Source organism: Lontra canadensis, unplaced genomic scaffold (assembly GCF_010015895.1).
Source record: "Lontra canadensis isolate GAN:19392208 unplaced genomic scaffold, GSC_riverotter_1.0 scaffold28, whole genome shotgun sequence".
Lineage (NCBI taxonomy): Eukaryota > Metazoa > Chordata > Mammalia > Carnivora > Mustelidae > Lontra > Lontra canadensis.
The window spans coordinates 976,589-992,008 of NW_022631022.1; the positions used below are offsets into that span (position 1 = coordinate 976,589).

The 15,420-nt window shown below is 49.1% G+C and overlaps 1 long non-coding RNA gene across 1 annotated transcript; it reads right to left on the minus strand.

The window, feature by feature from the left end:
* Positions 1–348: 348 nt before the first annotated feature.
* LOC116871822 lies at positions 349–15,087 on the minus strand. Its single transcript, XR_004383524.1, has 3 exons — positions 15,012–15,087; positions 8,633–8,665; positions 349–446 (listed from the first exon to the last, which is right to left on the minus strand). It is a non-coding gene; the product is annotated as an uncharacterized LOC116871822 (long non-coding RNA).
* Positions 15,088–15,420: the final 333 nt, after the last annotated feature.

Below are 15,420 nucleotides of genomic sequence, written 5' to 3' on the forward strand. Positions count from 1 at the left end.
GAGTCACACCCGTCTGACTGTGAGCCCTGGCTGCAGAGCCCCAAGTCCGGCTCCCCTAGCCTCCCTCAACCATGCCACAGCGATGCCATGGGGACGCCACGGCGACGCCGCAGAGGCTCATCCCCACGCAGTTGTGGGAGCAGTTGTCTCTGGGCGATATCGCCTGGCAGCCAGCAAAGGGGACTGACGCAAAGGCCCCGTTGGGGTGAGCAGGCCTTCCCTCCACCCAGACATGGTACTGTCACATCAGTCACCAAATGCCAGCACTCAGGGGCCCTTAGACAACATCTCTGTGAACTGATGAGGAGCCTGAGGCCCAGAGAATGGGAAGGGCTTTACCCACTGCGGGGGGTCATCACTCATTCATTCAATAACCATTTGGGGAGCGTTTTCTCTAAAGCAGATTCCAGGCTGCTGGAGACAAAATGATGAATGTGTTTCCATAGCTGAAAAAAAAAAAAAAACAAACAATTAGCTGAGGCTCAGCAGCGTAAGGACAATCCCTAGAATTCTTTCTGGGCAGCCATATCCCCCACTCTGGGGATGCAGTGGCTTGGTTTGCTATGGAAATCTCGAGGATAGCTCTGGCTCGTGGGTATGGAGCCTGCATCCCCGGGTGCTGTTCTGTCACGAGGTTTGTCTCCAGATCAGCCTTGGATCCAGTTACCCTCTCTTTACCATCCCCAATCCATTCCCTTCCCTTGCCTGTGCCCTGCGTTGATTTTATTCACTGCTCGAACCCTAACACATAGAATGGTCCCCGGCCCATAGGAGGTGCCCAGAAATAGTCGCCAAATGAATGAAAATGTTGTATAAACTTGGGAGCCCAATACAGACCCCGGGACTAGTGGCATCGTGGGTGGGAGGGTTGCGTGGGGTTGGCTTTGGTCACTGTAGCTACCGGAGTCTGCTTGGGTTTAAACCCCAGCCCAGCTTCTGGCTACACAACCACCTGGGTGGCTATGGGCCTCAGTTTCCTCCTGTGCTTCACAAGATCAAATGAGACAGCATTTCTGAAGACACCTGGTTCTTTCTGTGCCCACCGCACAGAGGATAAGCTGATAAAACGGTGTGCTTGAGTTTCTCTTTTGTTGTTCCATTTGTCTTCACATAGATGGGCAGCTGGGTGTTAGGGAAGGAGAATAGTAACAGGAGATAGACTCTAACAAGGCTCTTTGAAAATGCAGTGTTGCCACCAGCCATTGAGATCTTGTGATTCTTTGTTATTGCAGCATTGCACAGTCTATCCCGACTTTGAGAATCTGCTGAAAACCGAGACTGCAAGAAAACTCATATTCACACAAAACTAAGGAGCTTTCGAAGTTAATGTTGTGAGATTTCACCTTATCGCCAAGATCCTCGGTGCCTCCTTGGCCTCCGCTTCTCAGCCTTGGAAGTGGGGCCCCCTGGGTGTGAGTGAGGCTGGGTTGGGAGTTGTGATGTGGCAGAGGAGGATGGACACTGTCCCCAAGGGGCAAGGCCTAGGGCTGTGCACATGCTTGAGCCTGAGTGTGGTGCTTTTGGGATGCTTTCTTGAGTCTGAGCTTGTTTTCCAGAGCTTTCAGGAGCCCAGGCTTGTTGTCTGGATGCTTTCTGCTGCCAAGCTACTTTATAGCCCCTCCTAGTGTGACGGCATTTTATGATCAAAGGGCTGCAGAAGGAAGAAGGGGCTTGTTGCTATTGTGAGCAAACACTGTATAAACACTCAGCTCACGCTGTCCCAGAGCATGTGACCCAGGGCTCAGAGGGAGGGGAGGGAGTGTTCTGAGATCCTCAGTGGCCCCATTTGGAGGGCATCTCTGTAGGTGGGAGCCGGGAGTCATTACCAAGGCCACATGCCCAGGCCAGAGGGTCCCCACCACGGATGGCACTAAGAATAGGAAAGGTTTCAGTACCCCGAAGAGTCCACACTCTCAGCCTGAGTCACACTTGGAGCCTCTCCTGGGTCACACATTCCCCTCTGGCTGAAAGGCCGAGCTCCGGGCCAACTGATGAGTTCAGGCGGCTGCCCAGGGACGTCTCTGTCCACTCAAGGGTGTGTACTTTGAGAGTGGATGGTGCAGGGTGAAGGAAGGACCTTGGCCTTGGGATCAGGACTCTTGGCTTAAATTCTGGCCTCACCATCGGTTTCCTAGGTGACAAGGCTAGGTCCCTGCTCTCTGGGCCCCTCTCTCTCTGGCCACTGCAGGTGCTCTCCCCAGCTTTGAAGGCAAGGGCCTCATTCAGAGGACTCTGCCAGCTCGGGGTCCAGGCTGGCTTTCCGGGAGCTGGCAAGGGTCCAACCAGTGGACCCTTGACCTCCTCCTCCTGTCAGATGCTCCTAGCTCAGTCCCTGGGCAGGGGCCGCAGGAACTCTGCCTTCACCCAATCTCCTTTCTCTATCTCCCTGCTGGTTGTTATTATTCAGCGTAGGATGGACGAGGCGGTCACTCACTGGCGATCACATCAGCTACAGAAGACCGGGGGTTCTGAGTTAGAGCCTTATACGCAGGCAAAGGCAGTGTGTTCTATTAACAGGCAAATGCTCCCAGACCGAGGTAAGTGCACAGGTCTACCAGCTGTGTACCCCCTAGTGTGGGTACTATGGGGTGACAGATTTGGGTGAAAGGGGGAAAGGAAATTTGGGTGCCTAGAGGACGGGAATCCATTTGGTAGGAGTGTGGTACGGACAAGGCTAACAGCAAACACTTCACATCATGTACTCTGTGCCAGGCCCTGTTCTAAGCCACAGATCAAGAGCCAGACACTGACTGATTCATTGAATCCTGACAACAGCCCTATGGCACAGATGTTATCACCACCATTTTACAAACGAGGGAGCTGAGGCCCGGAACTGTCCCCTGTGCTAGCCTTTGCCCTCCAGATCCCCCCTCCACCTTTCTCTCTGCTGCTCTGAGCCCTGAGAGCCTCATCTCCAGCAGAACAAGCCCTCGGCAGGAGCCCCTGCAGCTGCCCCATCCTCCGTGAGCTCCCCTCCCCCTGCACACATCTCCAGAAGTTGCCCCTTCCGCAAGCTCTGCTCATGAAACCCTGTGAGGGGCTGTCTGTTCCCTGAACCCAAGATCACAGCTCTAGTTAGAGGCAGGGGCTGTGGGCGAGAGGAGTGTCTCATCAGCAAAGGCCAGAAGCAGCACATAGGGCTCTGTAAGATAGCATGCTGCAGGCCCCGGGTCATGAGGTCTTCGTCCAGGTAAACACAGCATATCAGGTAAATGGAGCTCAGCGAGAGCCTCTCACCCAGTGTGATTCGCAGCCACCAGACTGACCAAGGGTCTAGAACATCGCCACCCCTCCTCTAGCACTCAGCCCAGCAGACGGAAATGAGAGCCACCCCCTCCCCGCACTACTTGGTTTCTCTCTTCCCACCAGCCCCCCAAGCATGCATATATCACTCTTGGAAATGAGGAAGCCCCTGCTTCATAGAGGAGAAGCATGTGCTGATGCTGCAAGGGATACAGATCCAGAAGGGGAAGAAAGGGGACCGCTGAGCTTGCCCGGAAGTCAGGCACGGGGCAGGGAGTTCCGTGGAAGTCATCTGGTCCACCGCTCTGCCCCTGGCTCCCTTTCCTGAACCAGCCTGAGAGTGCAGTCTGCCATCCAACTCTCCGAACTTGAAACCACATCAAGAAGTCTCCCTGGCCAGCCCAGGTGGGCCCACACATAGCACTCTCTTCCTCCTCCAGCCTCAGAGCAGGGATGGGTTTTCCCCCAAAGTTGCACCCCGTCTTCCGCGTGGGAGCCCCCTGCCAGGGATCGGGGTTGTCTCACAGTCCGTGGACGAGACGATACGCCCCTGAAATATACTGGCATGGTCTGAGCACCAGGGGTACAGCCACGGTGAGCCCTGCGGCTCCCGCCTCACCTGGAGCACGGCAGGTGGCGTGGAAACCAGACAGGCCTTCACGCCATTCAGCCCAGCCTCCTCGCTGGCAGGGGGGAAACTGAGGCCTCGAGAGGGACACGAGTTGCACCAGGCCCCTGGCTCCCAGGCCACCGGTCTTTCTCTGGCACCCAGAAGCCAGGGGAGACATTCAGCTCCAGACAGGCAGGCTGACGGCTTCCACTGCAAAGAGCCAAACGTGAGGTTGGCAGGAGGGGTCAGATCTCCGCATCCTCACCACCACCCACATTCCGAGGATCCTCTGTCGGAAGCTTTCTTTGGAAGCTAAAAGCTGGTAATTGGGAGAAGTTGGGGTGACTCATGTACCAAATGCTGTTTTTGTTTTTCCTTTTTCTTAAAAATCTCAACTATTGGCTATTTTTATTTCAGGGCCAGATTCGATTTCATCATTTTCCTTCTCCATTCCCCGGATTCTTTGTCCCCCACCACCACCCCACCCCCCGGCCGTAGGAACACCGGGCCCCCTCCCAAGCTGTCGTGAAGATGCCGGCTGGACAACCAGGGGGGTGACGGAGGGGCTCGCGGGCCACCGCAGCAGCCGCAGCCAGGGCAAGGCTGAATTCTTCCACACCCGATGCCTTACTCCCAGGCCAGCCCGGGACGCCTGCCTCGCCTGCCCCATGCTGTTTCTGTCCTCAGCTGACCCCTTGATCCCCAACACTGTGTCTTCTGGGGACCCAGACCTGCAGCTCCTTACTCGGGCCCTGCCTTGGTGCCCCTCCCCTGGAAAGCTTCCCCCACGGGCTCTGTCCTGCACCCCTTCTCCCCGGCCTGGCCTCCCCTAGCCTCTCTGCTTTGAGTCTCATCATGTGTGTCCCACCTCCCCAGGACTACCAAAGCCCCTCCTTTAATTTTTCAGTGTTTATTTAATTAAGGTACCCCCCCACACACACACATATAAAGTAGCACAAGACCCCAAACACAGCGGCCCTCTGCCCCTACCCTGGGCTGCTCTCCCTTGGGCACCAGCTTTTCATCCTTACAGCTCTTCAGGTTTTGACCGTCAGATTTTTAAAGGGATATAGACATGGGCTTATCATACAACTTCTTGATTTCTTGTTTGTTTTTGACAGAATCTCTTGGCTTACTATCGAGGGAGCTGGGGATTTAACCCTTTCACCTGTGACTCTCCCACTTCCTTGATCCTGTATTTTCAAAAGCACGGTTTTTTAGTCAAATCCGTAGGCAGTGTTCCCAGTATGACCCCTCTGTAGAAGTTGTTCCTGATGGGTGAGGTAGTGACTGCGTTTACTTCCTTTGGCATCTAGCTGTTTCCCCTGGAGTTCAACCCTGAGCCCCGGGCCTGGGGGTGCCTGCTCTGGGCTTCAAGTTGGCTTCCCTCTGACTGCCTGCCTCTAGACCGTGTTTTGGATTCCTGGGAGTGCCACATTCTCTGGTTCAATGGCACCATGCCCATTTTCAGGGAGTCTTCTCCGGAGCTCTCTCTTCAAAGAGGGTCCACACTGCTGCACACACGCCCCTAGCCCCTGGGGGCGGCCAAGAGCTGGATATTTTCTGGAGGGCTGCAGATGGAACACGGACATGAAGGCTGCTTGTCCACCCACACATGAACTCACGTGGCAGGATGTGGGGGCAGAGCTCAGCCAGGGGCAGGATTAATTTAATAATGACTTTCTTCCTGACCGCTCCCCCCACCGTTTACTTGGTTTTCCCATATTCCCATAGCCATTTCTCCATAGTGTTCCAGCCAAGGTTCATCAATAATTTTACCAAATGCTCCAAGACTTCCAATCATTGAATCTATCCATTTTTTCCCCCTCTTGAGTGAAGAACTAAAGAAGAAACACTTAACCACCACCTTCTGGGTGCAGGCCCTGTGTCGGGTGCTGGGGGAATGCAAAATGAGTAAGGCACAGTGCCTGTCCTCCAGGAGCCTACGATCTGGAAGTGTGGGCTTTGAGGCAGATTACTGTATGCTCTGCGGGTTCAGGCACACTTGGTGACAGAGGAACTCAGATAGCCAGACAGAGACAGGCAGGTAGGGCCCAGGGTGTGATGTTTCCATCTAACAGAACTATAAACTTCTTATTGGGAGACTCATTCAAAGAAATTGAATGAGAGAAATAAAACCAATGAGAGATAGAAAACAAGTTGTTTATGGAACCCTGGGGGTGACTCAGAACACAGTTTGAAAACCACCTCTCTAGGCTCTTATACCAACAGTGTTTATAGTCAGATGCCTTTTTGTAACTGTAGGTACCAAATAGGGACCTCACTTGTTGCTACTTGCTCCATACGTGAGTTGAAATTGGCTTCAATGGCTTTATTTAGCTGGTGGGGATAGCGGCAAGCTGCGGAGGGGGCAGTAAATAGAGGTTTCCTACCTCTACCTTAATTCAAAGCTTTGTTTTTTAAAAATATTACTTATTTATTTATTTACTTAGAGAGCACAAGTGCATGTGCAAGTAGGAGGAGGGGTAGAGGGAAGGAGACAGAATCTCAAGCAGGCTCCATACTGAGCGTGGAGCCCCATGCCGGGTCCCTCCCACCACCCTGAGATCATGACCTGAGCTGAAACCGACAGTCGGATGCTTAACTGACTGAGCCACCCATGCGCCCCCTGGACCGTAATTCAAAGCAGTGTATGTTGCACAGCCAAAGGGATCAGCAGGGGCGTCCTGTAGGAGATGGTACTCAGACTGATCCGTGACAGCTGGTGGGACTGTGGACACTGAAGGAGCCTATTTCAGACCAAGTCCCTGGTTGGGAAAGCATGAGGACTAGCTCCTCGTGGCCAGAGCACAGGTGGGGCTGGAGGCGGTAGGGCAGTGGTGAAATACACACGCCTTCCCCCAAAGCTGCCCTGAACCCAGCCCCATCTGCACAACACTAGCTCCTATGTGTCTCTGTCACCTAGACCCCCTTTCCAGCATTTTCCATGTATACATCTCATCCTATCAACTCTAGCATGAGCACCCCAAGGGATGGTGCTATTTCCTTTCAGGAAGCAGGTAGCTCTATGAAGAAGGCGTGCATTAAAGTCTTTCTCGCTTCAACTCACTCATCCAATGGATGTTTACTGAGCACCTACAGGCCCTGTTCTAGGTAGTGGGATATGGAAGTAAAGAGAAGGCATGGTACCCTGCCCTGTGGCACTTGAGTTAGAAGCTGCAGACACAGGTTCTTTTGTGGCTGGCTAGAAAATCATTCTCCAACTTACCCTGAAGATTAAGAAAAACAGAGGTGGGCCTGGGTTCAAATTTCAGCTCCCTGCAAAGCTATAAGGTTTGGGAAAATCTCTGTTACCTCCCTGAGCTTGTATCCTTGTATGGTGCTCATAATTCTACCCCACAGTGCCACTGTGGAGCTAAAATGGAACAATCTGGAAAAGTGTCCAACATGGCGCCTGGGCCAAGTCATGGCTCTGTTTAGATATGAGTCCCTTTCTCTTCCCCACTTCGAGGCCTCAGCTTTCTCATCTTTATAATGACCAGTTCAGGCCAGAGGATCTCCTTGCAAAGGCTCCAGTTGTAATATGTTCTGATTCCAAAATCCCAAAAAGGCAGGGGCAAGTGGGAGGGCATGCGTAGTCTTCTCTGCAGTCAATCAGTGTCTGTATGAAGTCACCTTGCCTCCCTGGCATTCGTCAGGTTTCCCTTTATGTGCCGAGAGGCTTGGGACCTGCCAAGCCTTTAAGCCACACCGGCTGCTTCTCCACGTGTAAATGGCTTTACCATCCGTCTGCAATTTAACCATCCCCTTGTCATCCCACGGGGAAGAAAACAGCCCCTTCTTATGCAATCCTGTCTGGAGACACAGACAGCAAATGAGCACAGCTAAAAATAATTCATTTTAAAGTTTGTTGGGGGGCTGAGAAGGAGGGGTGGAGGGAAGGTGGGTCACATTCCCAAATGCTCTGGATTCTTCAAGAAATAAGAACCAAGAGTGGCAGCTCTGGCCACACTGAATCCATCCTGTGGTGCTTTCAGTGCAGGATTCTGACATGTCCTCCTTCTCCTCCTTCCTAGGTCCTGCATCCAGCATCAAGGTGCTCACGGTGCTGTTCCAGACCTCAGTGATGGCCACAGCAAGTCTCCCAGATTCTCCAGCTTCTCCCTGCTATTGGCTGGCACCCATGACCTTCAGTGAGTTGCTCTTGGACCCTGGAACAGCCTCCCCACAGGAGCAGCTGGAAGGGGCCAAGTGGATCCCCACCCTCCGGCCCCACAGCCAATGACTGGTTGTGCGGGAAGACGGAGGTGTAATTCACACTTCAGAGCCCCCCTGGGACCAAGTTTCGACCTGCAACTGAGCCGACTTTGTCTCTTCCCCTGGTCCAATGCCTTACCAGTTCTCCATGGGAGTTCACTCTTCACCCGCCCATGGCACTGACTCTTTGGTTTGGAGAAGCCCCGCTTCCAGGAGCCCATCCTGGCTTCAGATGAGCTCTATCTTCTGCACTTTCTTACAGACCCCTTCTCTGGTGATCAGCAGCAAGCACTTAAATGTTCCCTTTCATCATGCTCTCATCCTCTTCTCTAGTCACTGGCACAAAGATTCTCACACCAGGACACCAGAATGACCCGGGGTTCGTAAGGAGGAAGAGATCGGCACACCCTACTCCTCGGGTTATTCTCGTGCACACTGTGTTCTCAGAACCTCTGCCTAGAAGATGCTTGGAGTATTCCTTATCTCTGTTGCCAGGCCACAAGATCCTTATAAGATAATAACAATTTTCTTCCATTTTGTGCAAAATGCTTTGATACGTACCACGCCATTTTATCCTCCCAACCAGACCATGTGCTAAAAAAATAAATAAATAAAAAGTGGTTATATCATGCTCATTGTAAAACAAACAAACAAACAAGACCTACGAAATTAAAAGGGAGGGCTAAAAAAAATTCAAGTTTGAAATGGTTGTTCTGGATGACCTCTAAGGCCCCTTTAATTATGACCTTTTAGTGTATTCTGTTTTAAATTTCTCTAGGACTCTATCCAATTAATCAATTGGTTAAGGATGGAGAAGAGGGACAAAGACTTATGTACATGATCTCTTTAAGTACATTGGTGAGATTTTATTATTATTATTACATCTACTTGTATAATAGATAAATAAATATATTTATCTATACATAGATAATAAAACAGGCTCCAAATAGCTAAATGAAATGACAATCATGGTCCTTTTTCAAGTGCCAGTGATAGAAACCTCATTCCAATTAGCATAAGTAAAAAAGGATATTTATTGCATCTGGCTTCAGGTCTGGCTGGATCTAGGAACTCTAACAATATCAGGTTATTGCTTCTCCCATGTGCACTTCCTGTGTCATTCTTAGAGTCATGGTCCCAGAGGAAAGAAAGTACCCTTTTTCATAGCTCTTAGGGAAAAAAAAAGAAAGAAAAAGAAGGTGTAAGGAAGACTCTGATAGGTCCTGCCTTGGTCACAGCCTGACACCACGAGCAATCGTTTTGGCTCTGGTGATGAGTCTTTGAACCACCAGACCTCAGCTATGTGCCCACTTCTGGCCAGCAAGGACGGGTTAGCCCTATCTGAAGCACAGGGAGTGAGGGGAGGATCAGGGCAGAGTAAAGGACTCAGCCACAAATGATCTGCCAGAAGTCAAGGGCTTAGTAAGTGATAAAGTTGAGATTTGAATCCAGGTCTTTTGTCTTGATGCCAAGGGTTGGTTCCTTTACACCAGAGCCTTTGTGATCCACAGTATTTAGCAAGTACCGGAGGCATTGTCACGGTCAACATCATCAGCTATGGCAACTGTGAAATCTATAGGGCACCTTTAGTTTTTTTCATTACTTTGACCGATAATTTCTTTTCCCCCGGCCCCAGAAAACCGCAAGACATGTAGACTAATTGCAGATTCATTTGCTATTGTGAGAACCAGTGTACCCAGTTTCCCCCACGTAACACCTTCTAAAACCATTCGACAGTATCACAAGCGGGATACTGACATTGATACAGTATCACAACCAGGATACTGACATCGATACAATCTAAAGACAGATTATTCCCACAAGGATCTCCCAGGGTGCCCTTGACAGCCACATACTCCTCTTTCCTGCCCCCATCTCCTCCTTAACTCTGGCAACCACCGGAGAGCCGCAAGTTCTCTCTTTCCATAATTTTGTCACTTAAAGAATGTCATAGAAATGCAATCTTAGCAATCTTACAGCAAATAACCTTTGGGGATTGGCTTTTCTCACTCAGCTCGATTTCTGGACATTACGTACAGTGTCTGTTCACATCAGTAGCTCATTTCCTTTTATTGCTGGGTAGCACGCCAGGGTATGGACGTAGCACCGTTTGCTTAACCATTCACCTGTCAAAGGGCGGCTCTGCTGGTTCCAGGTTTGGGCTATTACAAATAAAACTTTTCTTTAGGTTCATGTGCAGGTTTCTATGGAAACATGAAAGTCTTCATTTCTCTGGCCAGGAGGTGTGATTGCTGGGTCCTATGGTAGTTGCATGTTTGGTCTTTAAAGAAATTGCCAAACTGCTTTCCCCAGTAGCTGTACCTTCCTCCATCCCCACCAGCAATGAGAGTCACCTAGTCTCTGAGCACTGACACTATTTTTTAATTAAGCCATCCTGAGCCCCGTGACATCTCATCATAAATTTCAATTTGCTTTCCCTTAATGGCTAATCATGATGAACATCTCTTTGCATGCTTATTTATCACCAGCATATCCTTCCGGTGAAGTGTCTGGGCACATCTCTCACCCTTTTCCCAATTGGATTGTTTGAATTTTTTACTGTTGAGTTTTGGGAACCCATTAGATATTCTAAATACTAGCCCTTTGTCAGTTACGGGGTTTGCAAATATTTTCCTTCTGTGTGTAGCTTGTTTTCTATCCACAGGGTGTAACAAGGTATTTTTCAGAATAAAAATTTTTAATTTTGATGAGGCCCAACTTACAAATTTTTCCTTTTATGGCTTGTTCCCTTGGTGTCACGTCTAAGAACTCTGTCTAGCCTTACATCACAAAGATTTTTCCTCTCTGTTTTTTTCTGAAAGTTTTATAGTTTTGTGCTTTATATTAAAGTCTCTCATTCATTTTGGATTAATTTTGTACAAGGTGTGAGATTTGGATCAGGTTCATTTTTCTGCCTATGGTTGTACAATTATACCAGCGCCGTTTGTTGAAAAAGCCACTTTTTTCTATTGAATTGCTTTTGCACCTTTGTGAAAAACAGGTTAGATACATTGCGTGGGTCTATTTCTGAGCTTTCTGGGTTTTTTTTTAAAGATTTTATTTATTTATTTGACAGAGAGAGACCACAAGTATGCAGAGAGGCAGGCGGGGGGCGGGGGAAACAGGCTCCCTGCTGAGCAGTGAGCCCAATGTGGGGCTCGATCCCAGGACCCTGGGATCATGACCTAAGCTGAAGGCAGAAGCTTTAACCCACTGAGCCACCCAGGCACCCCCTATCTGTTTTATTGATCTAAGTGTATAACCCTGTACCAATACTACAAGATCCTGATTGCTGTGGCTATTTAGTAAGTCTTGACATTATATAGACTGATTTCTCCCAATTTATTTTCCCTTCTTTCTCCTCCTCCTCCTCCTCCTCCTCCTTCTTCTTCTTCTTCTTTTTTTAAGTAGGCTCCATACTCAGCGTGGAGCCCAATATGGGGCTTGAACTCATGACCCTGAGATCAAGACCTGAGCTGAGATCAAGAGTTGGACGCTTAGAGGACTGAGTCACCCAGGTGCCCCTTATTTTTCTTTTAAAAATTATTTAAGCTTTTCTAGTTCTTTTGTCTTTCTATATGAATTTTATAGTCATTTTGTCTACATCTACAAAGTACCTACCTGAGCTTTTGGTAGGAATCGCATTAAAACTCTATATTAATTTGGGGAGAACTGACCTCTTTACTCTATCAACTCTTCAATCCACAAACACAAACACAAATACACAAACAGCACTTTAATAGAGCTTTAAAAAAAAAGCCACACTAAAGCTAAACACACATATTGGGTAAATACATTTTTAAAGTAAGAAAACCATGAATACAAATTTCAGAACACTGATTGTCTCAGCAGGGGGAGGCAGAAAAATGGGATGGGAGAAATAATTCACCAGTCCTCTATTTCCTGGTATTGGGTGGTAGGTTCAAGGGTGTTTATTAAACACCTACGTTTAAAGAACAGACAATGACTACAGCAATGATAATGAACATATGTCAAGAACCATACAGACATATCCACGTTGTGCAGATCCTGAATCTTACACAATTTGGGCTGTGGGAGGCCCTCCAAGAAAAAAACACATGAAATACAAATATAAAATCAGGCATAAAAGTGATTTTTTTCCGAATTAGAAATCACAAATGAGAAATTTAAAAATATGGCAAATAACATAGACATCACCAGATCCGGAAGAATACCATAACATTTTCATTACTGCTAATAATTGGCAACCTTCCACTCCTCAAGGATGGGGATACTTTTTTCCAAGGATGGGGATATTTTAACATTTCTGACTGCACCCTCTTTGATTACCTCCTTACGTAAAAAGGATTCTATAAAATCCTTTTCTAAAGAGAGGAAAGAAATAATTCAGTTCTCCCTCTGACATAGGTTATCAAAATGCGTTCTGTGCTGTTGATCGTTTGGAAAAGTCGGCTTTGAAGCTTTTTACCATAATATCACACATAAAACTTCCCCTTACGTTTCTTGCTCCTCTTTCCCTGAAATTTCTTGCTTACCTGGTGCTTTATGTCTAGGGCTCATGCGTGGGCACCTGGTCCAGCTCAGACCATTCATCAGCATCACCTGTACCTGCTGGGCAGGTATCCACGGAGCAGGGTAGTGGTAAAGTCTGCAGCTTGTACTCCATGGGCTTTCAAAACAGGGTTCACACTCCCAATGGCACCTCTCAGGGGAGCTCTAAGGCTGGGGGGTGGAGCTGACACAGGCTTACAGACAACCTGCACCCCTAGCAAAGAACACCTAGCCTTGGAAGTGCCCAGTGGGGGCCCTGAAGCTTCATCTGCTTTAGCTCCACTGTCCACCCGCCTTGAGAGTAATCCGCTCTGCCAATCAGCAGTCACTAATAACGTGATCCTCCAGCCCTGAAGCAGTGGAAGAGGAGGGGAAACTACAGCTTGACCACATAAGCTAGGGCACTAGAGAGGCAAGACCTCCCCCCCATGTTTAGTGCTTGGCTATAGTTGGTTATTTATTCAACAAAAATTAAGCGAGGAGCTACTATGCACCAGGCTCTGTACTAGGCTCTGGGATACTGTGGTGGGCCTGTACTGGGGACCTCTCCTAAGGAGAAGATGGAATCAGTTTAAGTCTGAGCACATCCCCTGCAGGGTTTGGTGTCCCCAGCTCCAGCCTTCTAGGGCCCCTGCTCTAACTCCATCAAGCGACCATGTGTCTGTTCAACACATACTGGGTATGTTGGTTCCTCTGTTTCTGTGTCCCCAGTGCCCAGCGCGCTGCTCAGCACACAGCTGGAGGCAGCAATGAATGGAGTTGGCTGACCAGAGTTCCCAGGCTGGGAAGACTGGAAGGCAGGTGCTGAAGGAGCGGGGGACAGGAAGTGGAGCTAGGGCGTGAGCGCTGCCTTACATGCAGACCCAGACCCGTGGGATTACATCAATGTCTCCCCAGGAAGTTGGCCACACCCCAAAGTGGAGCTCCCTCCCGTCTATCCTGTGGAGTACCGGGAATCCCAGTGCAGGAAGCAGGGAGAAGTCTCCTAAGGGGAGAAGGAGGGTGCAGGAAGTAGCAGCATCTGGTCTTTGGGAACAGATAGTGCGGGACTCAGCTCTCTGCACACTCATGACTTCATTCTCTCTGGGTGACGGTGGTAACAGCCCAGCAGCCTCTTACGCATGAGTGGAGGAAAGGCTACACATCCAGAAAGTTCACTATGGGCTCCCAGCCCTTTTGGTCCCTGCAAAACCTCCGTGCTGGCCAGGCCTGATCTTACATTAGAGCAGAAGCTCCAAGAGGGCCCGGGCCCATCCTCTTTCCCTCTGAACATCTAGGACAGTTCCCGGGACATAGCGCTACAAGATAAATATTTATCGAAGGATGGAGGGAAAGATGACACTAAGAAAATATAATGAACATGAAACTATATTGTCAAAATGACACAGCCCTAGGCTAGTTGCTTTGGTTAAAATGACTTCCCGACTATAAAAAATCTGACCTCAAAAATGTGTTTTCCATTCTGCAGGAGGACCAACGCCAACTGGGTGTTATTTGAAGAGCTCTTGCCTTCGTTGATACTATTATTACTACCTCACTCTGAAAAGTTCAGTTGCGGACTGGGAGACGTGAAGAGCTGAACCAGTGGCACAAGACTGTCGCAGATCTTTGGCTCAGACGGCAGAAAGCAGCCCATCTTCTCCCCTCTTTTAACCGCTATGCTTCGGATGCCACAACCAACGCCCCCCGCCCCCACAGCCTTTGTAGCATAGACCTCACCCCCACCCAACACTGAACAATCTTAGTGTAACAAAGGAAGGAGGGTGACCATGTGCATGTGTGTGAGTGTGTACATGCATGTGTGTGTGTACACGCATATATGTGAGTCTGCACATTATATCCCTTGCCCTGGTCAGGTGCTCAGTACACAAGGTTCACTTGTGTCTCTGGGGAGCACTGGAGCCAGGCCCTCCACTCTGTCATGTCCCATTTGTCAGGAGAAGGGCCAATGCCCCATGTTCAGAGACGTGGAATCACATAGGGATGAGCCAAACCTCCAAATTTTCTGCTCAGAGGCTTCCCAGCCCTGTCTAGGTTGCCTGGACCCACATTGAAACTGCAACTCTCTGTATACCCAGCATTATAGCTCACTTTCCAAATTGTCAGACTCATATTTCCTCACCTTGATATTCACTTCCCTCTTGTTCCCATATACCCAATCTATAGCTACTATCTGTCTATAGGCTGTCGGTCTACTGCATGAGTCCTGGCCCCCTCTAGTCTGACCCAAGATCCATCTGATCTTGACACTGTCCCTAAACATCTTCAGAGTCCCCATATCCTCCATCTATCCTCAACCCTTGGGCATCACATTTATGACCCCATCATGGGTCACCTTTATCTGTTATGTCTCCAGCCCACATCTCGCTGCATATTGTCCCTTCAAAAGAGAGAGAACATCACTCACCAGCTGCTGCTGTCTCCTTTCTTCTGTGTTCCTGTGAGCTTATTCCTTTCCCATGAGAAAGTAAGTTTATGAGGACAGGGTGTTGGTCTGTTTTATTCACCAAAGTATTCCCAGTGTCAGGCACAAGTAGGTACTCAATAAATACTATTGAACACAAAGAAATGCATAGTACGTTTGAGCAACTGGCCAGTGAATTTGGAGCTAGCTCAGTTCATCAGTTTCTGAGGCATTTTTGGAAACCCTAGTAGCTCCAGAAATTATATTACTAAAGCCCAAGGAAAGGAACGTTCTCTTACATGCTAACAGCATTCTCTTGTCAAAGAACAACAACAACAAAAAAACACTTCTGTCCTCCCCAGCACAAACCCTATTGAGAATTCCACCCTTTTTTAGATAAATCCACTTGGGG